Genomic DNA, 14642 nt, shown 5'->3' on the forward strand with positions numbered 1-14642 from the left:
GATCCCAGGTGGCACTTTGCCTCTTGTTTTCTGGCAAAGGTGGCACCCCACTGATGACCGGTAGTAGATTGGCCCGCGGAGGCACCCAGTTGGGCTATGTGGCTGAGAGACCCTTTACAGTAAATATGGGCATTTCTCGGCCTGGTGGTAGTCAGGGTGACGCTTTGCAGCCGTGGAATCTTCTGTGGTGATCACAGTCACACCCGGGTGGCCTTGTGCCAAAGTGGCAACAAGGCATCCAGAGCAGCACTGCTTTGGACGCACACAGCCACCAGCCACTGCTTGAGCTATGTCTGGAAATCAGCAAGTATTACTTGTCACCTTTCTCAGAGAAACATAATGGCCATTTCTACCTGGTTGCTTTAAAACTGAGAAAAAATGTTGAGTTTTCATCTTGTATTTATTTGTTGCTACAGCACGAGATAGAAGGTCAGGGCACTCAAGGCCTGCACCAGTAAGTCTTAAGTTTAGAAGAATTGGGCAAAGAGGGTAGTGCAAAGAGCTGAGAACGTGACTCTCCTAGTTACCACTAATTTGGATGACCAAAAACACAAGATGCACAATAGCTCAGCACCTACCCAAAAATCAATATATAACAACTAAAGTAATGCAATGCAACATCTGAAATACTAATCAAACATGAGATAATCTAAATGAATCAAGTCTTCAAATTCTTGTGAAAGATTGTTTTCCTTTTTTATTCCTTTTTGTGATATTTCTTCATCAGAAATTTTCTTCATAAAAACACAATACAATGTTCATAGCCATAGCCAAATAGGAGTGCTTGTAGTTTGGAGAGGGAGGTGTCGTTAGCAGAATAGTTAGTCATCATAGTATCATTCTTTGTTCCCGAATTTCCTTGAGAGATGCACCTTCCCAATTGAAGAAGCAGAGCAAAGTTTATGGCAGACACAATACAACTCCTTAGGTGGCCCAGTACCTTCCCCCCCCCTCTCCACCCCATTCGTTTGTTTCCCCAACTGTTACCTTATTGAGGTCAGTAACTTTACTCCGGCGTGGTCCGGGGCAAGGTGATTAGACCGGCACCCAAGCAGTGGATTTCAGAATTGATAAGTATTCTCTGAAAGCTATTGGTCGCGGAGTGATGAGATCAAGGATTCTACATTCAGTCTGACAGTGGTCATCCTCTCATCAGTGCCATTGGAGCATCATGCTTATTCTAGTTTTTTCCTCGGTCTTAAGGTTGTTTACTTCTGCCATATATGGAGTCTGATTGTGCTATTGCAGTAGAGCATTGTGCCATTGCCATGGTCTCTACTCTCCAACGTAAATGAAAGAGAGATACCGAAAGGCTTATATTTTGGATTAGCCTACACTGTTTAATGTGAAACAGACTTTAATTGGTTGTGCGGATTTGTACCTTTTATCATCAATTATTTTTTTTAAAGATAACTGGTGATATCACTCGTGTCACAGAAGAAAATCACAAAGAAAGGTTTGTCTTAAGATGATCAAGCAGAAAAAGATTTTTGCATGCTCAAGCTGATATTTGCTCGAGCTCCAATTGTTTTTTAGGTCGAGCCTATCCCATTCCGCAGGAATGGATAGGGGAGAATTATAGTGTGCAATATAAGTTCTCAAACCATCGGGCGGATTTCAAACATTTTACGTGAAATCACGTGAACACGAGCACGCGCATTTCCCCACATCAAAGCCATCAGCCTCCCTCCCACAGGTTTCCCCAGCGTGCGCAGTGCGCGCTGGCCTCACTTCTCCTCCCCCCTAATTTCTTGCACTTTCACGGCCGCCAGGCCGTGAGCTACGTCAAAGGGTTCCGCTGCCCCACCCCTGCTTCATTGCCACCAGCAGTATTTCTCCTCCCCTAATTATTCACTGCCCACAGCCGGCCCACCTTGCTACGTCACAGCCTCCACTCACCGACCCCTGGATAACATGTTATGTGAAAGCACACAACAGTAGCATCGTTAGTACTGCCAAAATACTGCATTACAGTTAACTAAATACAAAACAACCCCAATCTTTATTTAGCAGTAGGGGCAGCAGGTATTGTCTTCCAACCCCCCCTTCCTTTGGGCGTCCCTTGAATAGACCCTGTGCATGTGCAGATCGGCTCTTGTGAACACACAACAGCCCGGGCCTCTCCTTGCTGGGTTTGAGGTAGAGGCGTCAATCAAAGGGTCTCCGGGACTGAACCAGCTGTCTGAGGGCAACGCTCGCCCACCACCCCCCAAACAAAACTCCAGAAACGTATTATGCGCCTATGTTTGGTTCATCTTCGCAGCGCTGTAAATAAACACGGAGTGACACTCTCCAGACATGAACATATCAAACACATTGGCAATAAACTCCGGATTGCCCATGCAGTTATTTTCCTCCTGGTACTCTCCCTACCCCCCTTCCTGTACCGCCAACCCCTCCATTCTGCAGCCTCTTTATCCGGTCTCTCCCTACCACTCTCTCTAGCCTCGCTCACGCCCCTCACTTCGCCCCATTTCCTCTACCGATCTGTCCCAGACTTTCTACCTCGTCACCATCCTCTCTTTTACATTCAGACCCTGTCTCTCCCACCTACTCCCTTTCTCTACTTTTACTCAGGCTCTCACTGTTACGCGCTCTCTCCCCCTCCCCTCTTTCCTACATATTGCCCCTTTGTTTCTCTATTCTCTGCTTTATATCGACCGCCTCTCAATACCATTTCTTTTCCCCTCTGCCTTTCTCTTCAACTCTCCCCCGTCCACTGCTTCACACTTCACGGCCGTCAGGCCGTGTCTCGCATTTCTCCTCCCTCCCTCCCTCCCCACAGCAATGCCAATTTTTTTTTGTTACCACCTAATTAGGCGATGGGGGAAGGCTCCAGTTTTCCTGCTTGGCTTTGGCCCACCTTGCTACGTCACAGCCTCCACTCACCGACCCCTGGATAACATTTTATGTGAAAGCACACAACAGTAGCCTCGTTAGTACCGCCAAAATACTGCATTACAGTTAACTAAATACAAAACAACCCCAATCTTTATTTAGCAGTAGGGGCAGCAGGTAATATCTTCCAACCCCTCCTCCCCTTCCTTTGGGCGTGCCTTGAATAGACCCTGTGCATGTGCAGATCGGCTCTTGTGAACACACGGCAGCCCGGGCCTCTCCTTGCTGGGTTTGAGGTAGAGGCGCCAATCAAAGGGTCTTCGGGACTGAACCAGCTGTCTGAGGGCAACGCTCGCCCACCACCCCCCAAACAAAACGCCAGAAACGTATTATGCGCCTATGTTTGGTTCATCTTCGCAGCGCTGTAAATAAACACGGAGCAACACTCTCCAGACATGAACATATCAAACACATTGGCAATAAACTAAGGATTGCCCATGCAGTTATTTTCCTCCTGGTACTCTCCCTACCCCCCTTCCTGTACCGCCAACCCCTCCATTCTGCAGCCTCTTTATCCGGTCTCTCCCTACCACTCTCTCTAGCCTCGCTCACGCCCCTCACTTCGCCCCATTTCCTCTACCGATCTGTTCCAGACTTTCTCCCTCGCCACCATCCTCTCTTTTACATTCAGACCCTGTCTCTCCCACCTACTCCCTTTCTCTACTTTTAGTCAGGCTCTCGTTGTTACGCGCTCTCTCCCCCCTCCCCTCTTTCCTATATATTGCCCCTTTGCTTCTCTCTTCTCTGCTTTATATCGACCGCCTCTCAATACTATTTCTTTTCCCCTCTGCCTTTCTCTTCAACTCTTCTCTCATCTCCCTGCTCTCGCTCTCCCTCCCTGCTTACACCCTCCCCTCTATCCACACCCTGTGATGTCAGCTTACAGGCCCTCTTGACGCACATGGAATCTAGCCGTCTCTCACTGAGAGTGACTATTTTAAGTGAAAGTCGATGACATTATGTAAGGCACTGGATTTTAAATGCCGCAAACTTTTATCCCCCTCCTGTGATGTGAACCTAATTTCTGGACGTGGTCGCCTATCGCCACCTGCAGGCCAAAACTGCAGGCCTCCACCCTCTCACCCTCACTCACCCTCACACCCTCACCCATCCTCACTCACCCTCACACCTCCTCACCATCACACACCCGCACATCCTCACACCCTCACCCACCCTCACCCACATACACCCTCACTCACCTTCACACCCCCTCACCCTCACCCTCACTCACAACCCTCTCACCTTCACCCCTCACACACCCTCACCCTCACCCACCCTCCCTCCCACCCTCTCACCCTTACCCACCCTCACTCACACCTACTCACACCCTCACCCACCCTCACACCTCCTCACACCCTCACCCACCTACCCACCCTCACATACCCTCACACCCTCCCCCCTCATCCTCACTCACCCTCACACCTCCTCACCATCACACACCCTCACATCCTCACTCACCCTCACACCCACACCCTCACACCAACACACCCTATCGCCCTCCCTCTATCTATTGCCCTCCCTCTATCTATCGCCCTCCCTCTATCTATCGCGCCCCTCTATCAATCGCCCTCCTTCTATCTATCTATCACCCTCCCTCTATCTATCTATCTATCGCCCTCCCTCTATCTATCTATCGCCCTCCCTCTATCTATCTATCTATCGCCCTCCCTCTATCTATTGGCCTCCCTCTATCTATTGGCCTCCCTCTATCGCCCTCCCTCTATATATCGCCCTCCCTCTATCGCCCTCCCTCTATATATCGCCCTCCCTCGATGTATCTATCGCCCTCACTCTATCTCTCTATCGCCCTCACTCTATCTATCGCCCTCACTCTATCTATCGCCCTCACTCTATCTATCGCCCTCACTCTATCTATCGCCCTCACTCTATCTATCGCCCTCACTCTATCTATCACCCTCCCTCTATCTATCTATCTATCGCCCTCCCTCTATCTATCTATCTATCGCCCTCCCTCTATCTATCTATCTATCGCCCTCCCTCTATCTATTGGCCTCCCTCTATCTATTGGCCTCCCTCTATCTATTGGCCTCCCTCTATCGCCCTCCCTCTATATATCGCCCTCCCTCTATCGCCCTCCCTCTATATATCGCCCTCCCTCGATGTATCTATCGCCCTCACTCTATCTCTCTATCGCCCTCACTCTATCTATCGCCCTCACTCTATCTATCGCCCTCACTCTATCTATCTTTCGCCCTCACTCTATCTATCTTTCGCCCTCACTCTATCTATCTTTCGCCCTCACTCTATCTTTCGCCCTCACTCTATCTATCTCTCGCCCTCCCTCTAGCTATCTATTGCCCTCACTCAATCTATGGCACCACCACAGCATCACTCGTCGCCACCACAACATCACTCAGCGCCACCACAGTATCAATCTGTGCAACCATTCAACAACAACTGGTTCATATATGTTCTCTCAATGTTTCAAGCTTTATTACAAATGTCACAAAAAGATGGTAATATTTCACTTCTGTTCTTGGATTTTCGTCACAATAAAATACGCTGAACGTAATCTTCACAAAAGTTATTTACAAAAGTTTAAGCTATTGCCATTATAAATTACAATAACTTTTTCTTAAGTATTATTTAAAATTAAAAGCCATTGTTATTTGTAATATCAATACATCTAAGTCATGTAAATACAAAACATGTTGCATTACAAATGCTATAGGTGTCACATTTGCAAATGATAAAAGTATTGGCATTGTAAATGACAAAGCTATTAATATCACTATTTTCAAAACCAACACATAAATAAAAAATGTGTCATTTACAAGACCAATAGCTCAAACTTTCCTAATGCGAGACCTATTGCATTGCAAATGCTTGTCTTTCAAGGCGTTATTGAATCTTTTGACATAACAGAAAGTGAATAGTATTAATGAGTTCTTGTACTATACAATCAATGCAATACAAGAGACAAGCAGTACACAATGAGTGGTAGACTTGGGCCTTCATATAGTAGAAAACAATTGCAAGTAAGCATCCATACGATACAATTACAGATAATGATTTAGACAATATGTAGGACTGATTTATTTTGTTGAAGTACACTGCTTAGGATGTAAAGTCTAAAAAAAAATATTTATTTTAACACAAATATTTGTTGAAATAAACTAGTTTCCAAGAAACCTTCTTTATAGTGAAAGCTGTATGAAAGTTGTGGAGATGTAATGGCTGTTAGTTTGTATGGTAAACTAGAGAGTGGAGGAGGAAAGAAAAATAGATAAGGAAGGATCCTGAACAGGAAATGTATATCCACTGTGGCTAGAATTTGTTAGATAGAGTCAACTTCACATTATTTATAGATTGCTGTTTAAGAGTATGGGAATAAGTGAGCATAGGGGTTGAAAGTATAGTGGCGACAACAGCATGTTTATCTTCTGAAAATAGGTGTCTAACTTAGACCATAGGCTTGTTGGTGAGTCTAAATGGTCAGCTTTAGTATATATGTGGTCACTACTTCTTCGGAAGCAAATCCAAACCCACCAGGTAGTTCTTCGGAAGCAAACCCAAACCCACCAGGTATGGAGGGAAACATTATTTGAGATTTATTATTGGTTAGCAAAAGTCATACATTTAGTTAGGATACCTGGTTAATCATTACTTGGATCTCCTCCCAAAAATGTTAAACTAATCGACTTGAGAAATATATGTGATCCATGTCTCCAGGGAACTCTTTACATTTCTAGCATGGGTCAGATTTCAGAAGGCCTGGTTTGGCCAGTTTGTCTGCTACCCAGAAAGGCAAGTAAAGGAGCCAACATTTGCATTGTGCAAGTGTTGCTGCAGGACATGTGTTTCAAATCTTGGCCCAGGTTTCAATTGAGATTTGTGGTTGATTTGCTTGTGAAAGAGCAGTGTTTCATTTGTTTTGTGTTCCCAGGTTAGAGGATGATTTCTTTGAGTTTATGAGCTTACAAGATTTTAGTTCAATAGGTCCTTGCAAGATAAGTTTCTTGATTAGTGAGGGGGAAGTAGGGTTGTATGATTTTTTTACCATTTTAATTAACCCCACTTTAAGAGAATGGAATTTTATACATTTAAATTGAGTAAAATATATTTGTCTTGATTTTCAGGGTTAAGTGTACCTAAAAGTCCAATATAAAGGATTCATTTTTTTGCCCAATCTTGCCACTAAATGGTTTTATTTCTGATTTTAATGTTGAAGTTGATCAGGACTGCGGTGTGTCACTTTCTTTTTCTTTTAATTGACTTACTCCTTCAGGAGTGTCAGTTAATCTGCAGTATTCTTGCGGATACACAGAGTGTCCTCCCTAAATATATTTGTGGATCATGTGGAGTCCAGAGCTAATGTGTATCAATAAATCAGGGGAATTATAAGCTACGGTTATGATTATCATGTTGGGTTTGAGTAAAGCCGTCAGTAAACATTTAATAGGGATTGCACGAGACGTAATGCAGAATGGTAGTCAGATCCGTGTGAGACCACAGACTTCGGTCCACGGTCGTCACTCTCCCCACAGCGCTGCGGCGAGCTGCTTGCCTTCTGCTAGACAACACTCTGCCTCAGGGTTTCAGCCTCCCCTCAGCCCGCTCCCGCCCACGCTAGTTGCACTTTAATTTAATTTATTTCTCCTTTCACATCCCCTCTCAGCCTGCTCTGCTATTTCCCATTTGTTCTCCTATTTTGATTCTGCCCGCACTCCCTGCCTACTTTCCCGCCGTTTCTTCCCCCTCCCATCCCGTGTCCCGCCCCGCTCCCGCCTCTCAGCCGATAGTCCCTACCCCCCCCCTACATATGTCGGCCACTACGCTGCCGCGCCGATGGGGCAAGCCAGTCTGTGCCCATCCGCGCCTGAACCACGCCCAGCGCCAGAACCCCTGGCCCCCGGAAACAACACAACGCCCGAATGCACTACGACACCAACACCCTCCACGCACTCAATCCTGGTCGAGAACACACCTGCTACCGGGCAACCCTGAAGCGCACCCAGGGACCCTTCACCTGCCGGAACTGCAACTTCTCCAGCATCCAGCCAGCCTCACCGCCCACCAAGGAAGCCAACTACCTCAGATGCATCCTCCTCAACACCCGCTCTGCCCGCAAACACGCCGTCGAGCACTGGGACCTCCTCAACTCTACCTCCCCTGACGTCGCTTTCCTGAAAGAGACCTGGCTGAACCCTGCTTTCACACCCGACATCGCCATCCCAGAAGGATACAAGATCACACGCAGGGACCGCACCAACGGAACAGGAGGAGGAGGAGGAGGAGGAATCGCCATCGTCCACAGGAGCACCCTCGGCACCGCCAAACACATGCACTTCCAGATCCACACCGATCCCAACACCACCCTCAGAGGAACCCTCATCTACAGAACCCCCGGACCCTGACCACAGTTCAGCGACTCCATAACAGACTTCATCAGCACACACGCCCTACCCCATCTTCACCGCAAGCCCCCACATCTCCTTCAACCGCACCACCGATCTGCACTGGACCGACCACTACTGCATCCACTTCACCTTCAGGAAGACCACCAAGGACCACCGCACCCAACTACTGCCTCGACAATGCTGGAGCAAAGTCACCGTTGACCAGCTCACCACCGCCCTCACCCAGAACGCACCCTCCAACACCACCGACTGCGACACCGCCGCCTGCAATCTCAGACAATGGATCTATGACTGTGCCATAGATCCCCCCTGTGCGCCCCCCCCCCTCAGCACCTTGAGACCCTCACGGGTATGTAGTGCGCTTTACAAGTGTCCTGATTGATTGACTGATTATCTTGTGGAATATTGTGGAATGTTATGCAGAAGTTTTGTATTTCTTACAAGTTTGGGTTACATATACGTGCTATGTGTTGTGAGGGAACCAGCAGCGGAGTACTAAGTTGTGTATCAGAGACGGCACTCAGTAACCCTTAAGTGAATTTGTTCCAGTTGAGGAGAGCCTGTTATGTAAGAGTAGCAGTTCATATATAGCGTCGCTGGTCCTGCAAACTATAAGGGAGAGGATGTGTGTGGGTATAGTGCCTGGGATGAATGGTTCTTTGTGTGGGTTATGCAAATGAGTGAGCCCGCCGGCTTTGTCATTGCAACAGTTAAATAACCTGTAGCGTTCTTGCCACTCATTGCACCAGTGTGTGCTGCAAGCCTCCTCTTCACTCAATTGGGTAATCTCTTGCACGATAGGATATATCTCTTGTGTAACAGTGGTCCATCCATGGTGAGCACCTCCTGGTTGATAGTGCCCTGCGGCACAATGCTCACCGCTGCAGTCGCAGTCATGGGATGATATACCCAATTTTGCCATCATTATTGCCCATAGTCATGGATACTCTTGGCGTATTGTGGGCATCAATTCACATGTACGGCCAGCTACATGCACGTAAACCTTTGGGTGGTGGGGCATAATATTTTACGATACGCCAGCTGAAACTGATAAAATAGTTGTTGGACCTGGCCCTTTTTGCAGGGTCATCCCAGAACCTTTTGCCTTCAACCTGTATTTTATTCTGACCTGTTGTTGGTTTTATGACTTTGGGCACTTTACCACTGCTGATCAGTGCTAAAGTGCATGTGCTTGCTCTTGTAAACTTGGTGAGATTGGTCTACACCTGTTTGCCATATTTAATTTACCTGCAAGTCCCTTGTACAGTAGTATCCTATATACCCAGGGCCTGTAAATTAAATGCTACTAGTGGGCTTGCAGCGCTACTTGTGCCACCCACCACAGGAGCCTTTCAAACCTGTCTCAGGCCTCTGCCGCTGCAGGGCCTGCGCGCGCAGATTACTGCTGCAGTGACGTGGCATGTAAAGTGATTTGCTTGTCTGAAACTCCCATTTTACTACATTTAAGTCACTCCAAATGGTAGGCCCTAGCTAGCCCTTTGGGCAGGGTGCTGTGTAGGTAAAAGGTAGGACATATGCCTTAGCTGTGTGGCATGTCCTGGTAGTGACAAACAGCCTATTGTGGTTTCTCACTGCTGTGAGGCTGCCCTCTCATAGGTTTGCATTGGGGATTCCCAGATATGTGCTTCAGTGGTAATTTCTGATATGAGAGCGTGGCCATGTTTGGAATAGTAGTGATAAACCCTGCTTATTGGTGAAAGCAGATTTGTCATTACCATTTTAGAAATGCAGAGACGTGGGCATTTCTGTGCGCTTATGGATCTTTGTGCCCTGCCTGGATGTGTATTCACCATCTGGTTTTGACTGAGAGGAGAGATAGGTTGTGCATTCACTCTAGACCGTCTCAAGGGGGGTTGAGGTGTGTCCTGCCTTTCCTGGTTGACTCGGCGCTAGGTTGAATAGACCAAGGCTGCATTTAGAGTAGTGGGAGAGATAGGTTATGCATTCACTCTAGACAGTCTCAAGGGGGGTTGAGGTGTGTCCTGCCTTTCCTGGTTGACTCAGCGCTAGGTTGAATAGACCAAGGCTGCATTTAGAGTAGTGGGAGAGATAGGTTGTGCATTCACTCTAGACAGTCTCAAGGGGGGTTGAGGTGTGACCTGCCTTTCCTGGTTGACTCAGCGCTAGGTTGAATAGACCAAGGCTGCATTTAGAGTAGTGGGAGAGATAGGTTATGCATTCACTCTAGACAGTCTCAAGGGGGGTTGAGGTGTGTCCTGCCTTTCCTGGTTGACTCAGCGCTAGGTTGAATAGACCATGGCTGCATTTAGAGTAGTGGGAGGAGTTTAACTTGCAATTGAATAGGCCTAGTTTGCATTTGGAGTGGTGGGAGGAGTTGCACCTCCACCTGAATAGGGCTGTGCCTGCCTTCTAGAATGCTGTCTCAGCCCCCCGTGGTGTGTCTGGGGTGAAATGTGAATGTGGTGTTGTGCACCTCTAAACAGTGTTTGAAGTGTCCCCCAGAACAAAGCGTTTGGAATGTACAGGGGATGTGACCCCATGAAAGGAACTGCGTGGACTTCTACTCAGCCGATGCTAACTCTAGACTGCAGCTTGCCAGAGGATTGCCAGGAGGAACAGCAATTGAACTTTATTGCTTGGAGTGCTGCCCTGCTGGCCAGAGAGAACGACTACAACTCTTACTACAGAACCCCTTGTGCTGGTCTGCTTGCACCCTGGGGTTGGTGCTGCCATTGTTCTCCCAGGAGGCCTAGCACAGGAAGAGAGCTGGTGGCTGCCCTTGATCCCTGCAACTAGAGCGCATGGTGAGAACTTTTGGATTGACCTGTAAGAAGCGCTTGTAGAGCGCGGTATTGCTTTCTTTCGTGTTTGAGGGAAAATGCGTGGCGAGTGTGGTAATTGCTATACAGCGGGTAGAGAGCGCTAATTGCCAGTCCCAATACTGGCTCACCCTAGTGTTTGTAGGGCGGCACCTGCCCACCGTGGCCGAAGGAAACCAACTGAAGTGCATGGTAAGCGCTGGAGGGGGGCCTCTGCACGGGGAGGATCAAGGGCGGAGTAGGTGCCTCCGTTCAGTACGGTTGCCGCTCCGTAACCGCCCAGAACCAGAGAAGCGGTGGCTAGTTGCAGCCCAGCAGGATGCTGTGCTGAGCCACAAGCAGCAAGGACGCTCCCCAGGCGACCAGGAAGCAGCTGGAAACCAGGAGAGGTTCCGGGTAGCAGGTTTAAGCCTGGGTGTGGGCGTGGCCAGCCGGGACCGCATTACGGAGAGCCTCAGTTGCTACCCTGCTGTGGGCTGGCAAGGACTGCTGCATTCACCCTCCGCAACCAGCATCAACCAAGGAGAGCGGGAGCCGACTAGAGGAAGGATCCTTGTGACTCCTGTGCACCCCAATCGACGGAGAACCCAGGAGCTTTGGGGTCTCATGGTGAGCAGGTGGGTGGGTGCCCACGGAGTCAGATATTGCATAGCTGTGGCCTTCCGGGATTCATGCCTCTTCCCTGGGATTACAGGGGAACCCAGCAAGAAGTGGCCAGGGGCAGGGACAAGCCCAAGCCCACAGGAACCCGGGTGCACCCAGCTCCAAGGCTCCCAGGGAGCCGCTGACCACACTTTGGGCTCTCCCTGACCGAGGGAGGGTTTGTTTACTGTGGTAACCTACACTGAAATTAAGTATAACCCGTTTCTTAGTGATTGGGGCAGACTGCGCTGGGCAGTAGAAACGATTTATGGTGCAGCCACTCGTGAAATGTGAATGGCAAGGCACAAACAGGGATGCTTAGGACAATTGCCAACTGCAAGTGATATGTTTGGCAAATTGACATTGTTTCTTTACAAGATGATTTATTGGTATTATATGCATTATTATGACATGTGCCTAGTGGCACAGGGATTTATGTGAGAGGTGGTCTAAATGTATTTTAAATACTACCAAGTGATTATGATCTATGTGACGTCATGACTAGCACCTGGTTGCACAGTGATTTATGTGACTGTGGTCTGTATTTTTATGAATAATAAAAAGGATATTTTTATATAAACTTGTGTGGAGTCTTTTTGTGGTGTGCCTAGTGCTTCACTGGTGTGTGTGTGTGTGTTGCACAAACGCTGTACACATTGCCTCTGGTATGAGCCTGACTTCTCTGGCAAGCTACCAAGGGGGTGAGCAGGGGTCATCTTTGGTGTACAACTCCCTTGCCCGGACTAGAGTGGTGGGATCTGCCTGGCTTAGGTGCATGCCCTAGCCAACTAGAAACCCCATTTCTAACAATGGTTGTCCTATGGAAAAAGAAGCCAGACCGAATATTTTGGCATTGTATAACGTGTTGAGCACATTTGTTCGTCTATATATTGCCACCAATGAAATAGATTGTTCGAGAGATAGAATAGAGGGCTACCAGTTGACTCAGTGTAGCGGAAGCCAGTGGAGTAAATGCTGTGAGCAAATTGCTGTGGTCATACCAGACTAGACCTGCATGACAGATTAAACCCCGTTTATGGGTTTTAAGGGGAAGGAAACCCAGAGTGTTTACCAAAGGTGTGAAAAGAAGAAAAATGTGTGAGAAGGGGCTTGAGGCAGTACCTAATTTGGGCCGGGATGAGTTGCACGTGCAGGTTTAGGTTCATAAAAGAAAATGACGAAGGGACAACAAGGGGTGATCGAAGTTATCCTAGTCACTCATAGTACGGAGGATGGACCCAAATACTTGTTTTGTTGAACGCCAAAAATGTGTGCAACAGAAAAAAGAGGCAAGATAGCTGGAGTGCCTTATGGCAAAAAACAAAAAAAGGAATCAAAGTGGAACAAATTCAGTAATGAGACTCTTGTGGAGACGGAAGGCGCAAAGATGCTCCTTGGAGTGAACGTTGCGCTTTATAAATACCATCATTCATTCAAAGCCTGCATCAGAAATGGGACTTTCAGGTACCCAAGTAGTTCAATGATTTTGAGATGTATTAGTTAGCCATTATTCAAATGCATTCCGCGCCGGTGGTGAATAAATCTTCATGTATTTAATCTTCTGTTTTACCTCTTAATTTTGTTCGTATTTTAAGGGCCAAAGATGTTTTGCATCCTGCTCTCTCAAGGAGAATGTTGTATGAACATTCTCGTCCTTTGGAATGTTGACATTGAAAGGGAAGCTCCTTCTGTTCTGCTGGCTGCTAGGCTCCCTCCCTGTAGCTATACTCTTCAATAAACAGCTAATTTCCTTACCCTGTGCTTAGGTATCGTTTGTCAATGGAACTTCTCATGCTCATGCGAGCAGGCACTTCATACTGTAAACAAATACCTAAGAATGTTGCATATATACCTGGGAGAACAATTATGTTGTATCTGAGAGAACAAGGGTGTTGCATAGGTTTCTGGGGAAACAATGGTGTTGTATTTGTGCCTGAGAGAACAATGGTGTTGTATTTGTGCCTGAGAGAACAATGATGTTGCATATGTGCCTGGGAGAACAATACAATACAAAGCTGTTGCATTTGTGCCTGGGAGAACAATGATGTTGTATCTGAGAGAACAAGGATGTTGCATATGTGCCTGGGAAAACAATACAATACAATGCTGTTGCATTTGTGCCTGGGAGGACAATGATGTTGCATTTGTGCTTGGGAGGACAATGATGTTGCATTTGTGCCTGGGAGAACAATGATGTATCTGAGAGAACAAGGATGTTGCATATGTGCCCGGGAGAACAATACAATGCTGTTGCATTTGTGCCTGGGAGAACAATGATGTTGCATCTGTGCCTGGGAGAACAATGATGTTGTATCTGAGAGAACAAGGATGTTGCATATGTGCCCGGGAGAACAATACAATGCTGTTACATTTGTGCCTGGGAGAACAATGATGTTGCATTTGTGCCTGGGAGAACAATGATGTTGTATCTGAGAGAACAAGGATGTTGCATATGTGCCTGGGAGAACAATACAATGCTGTTGCATTTGTGCCTGGGAGGATAATGATGTTGCATTTGTGCTTGGGAGGACAATGATGTTGCATTTGTGCCGGGGAGAACAATGATGTATCTGAGAGAACAAGGATGTTGCATATGTGCCCGGGAGAACAATACAATGCTGTTGCATTTGTGCCTGGGAGAACAATGATGTTGCATTTGTGCCTGGGAGAACAATGATGTTGTATCTGAGAGAACAAGGATGTTGCATATGTGCCCGGGAGAACAATACAATGCTGTTGCATTTGTGCCTGGGAGAACAAGGATGTTGCATATGTGCCTGGGAGAACAATATAATGCAGTTGCATTTGTGCTTGGGAGAACAATGATGTTGCATTTGTGCCTGGGAGAACAATTATGTTGTATCTGAGAGAACAAGGATGTTGCATACGTGTCTGGGAGAACAATACAATGCTGTTGCAT

The sequence above is a fragment of the Lissotriton helveticus genome, chromosome 4_1 (assembly GCF_964261635.1).
Source record: "Lissotriton helveticus chromosome 4_1, aLisHel1.1, whole genome shotgun sequence".
Lineage (NCBI taxonomy): Eukaryota > Metazoa > Chordata > Amphibia > Caudata > Salamandridae > Lissotriton > Lissotriton helveticus.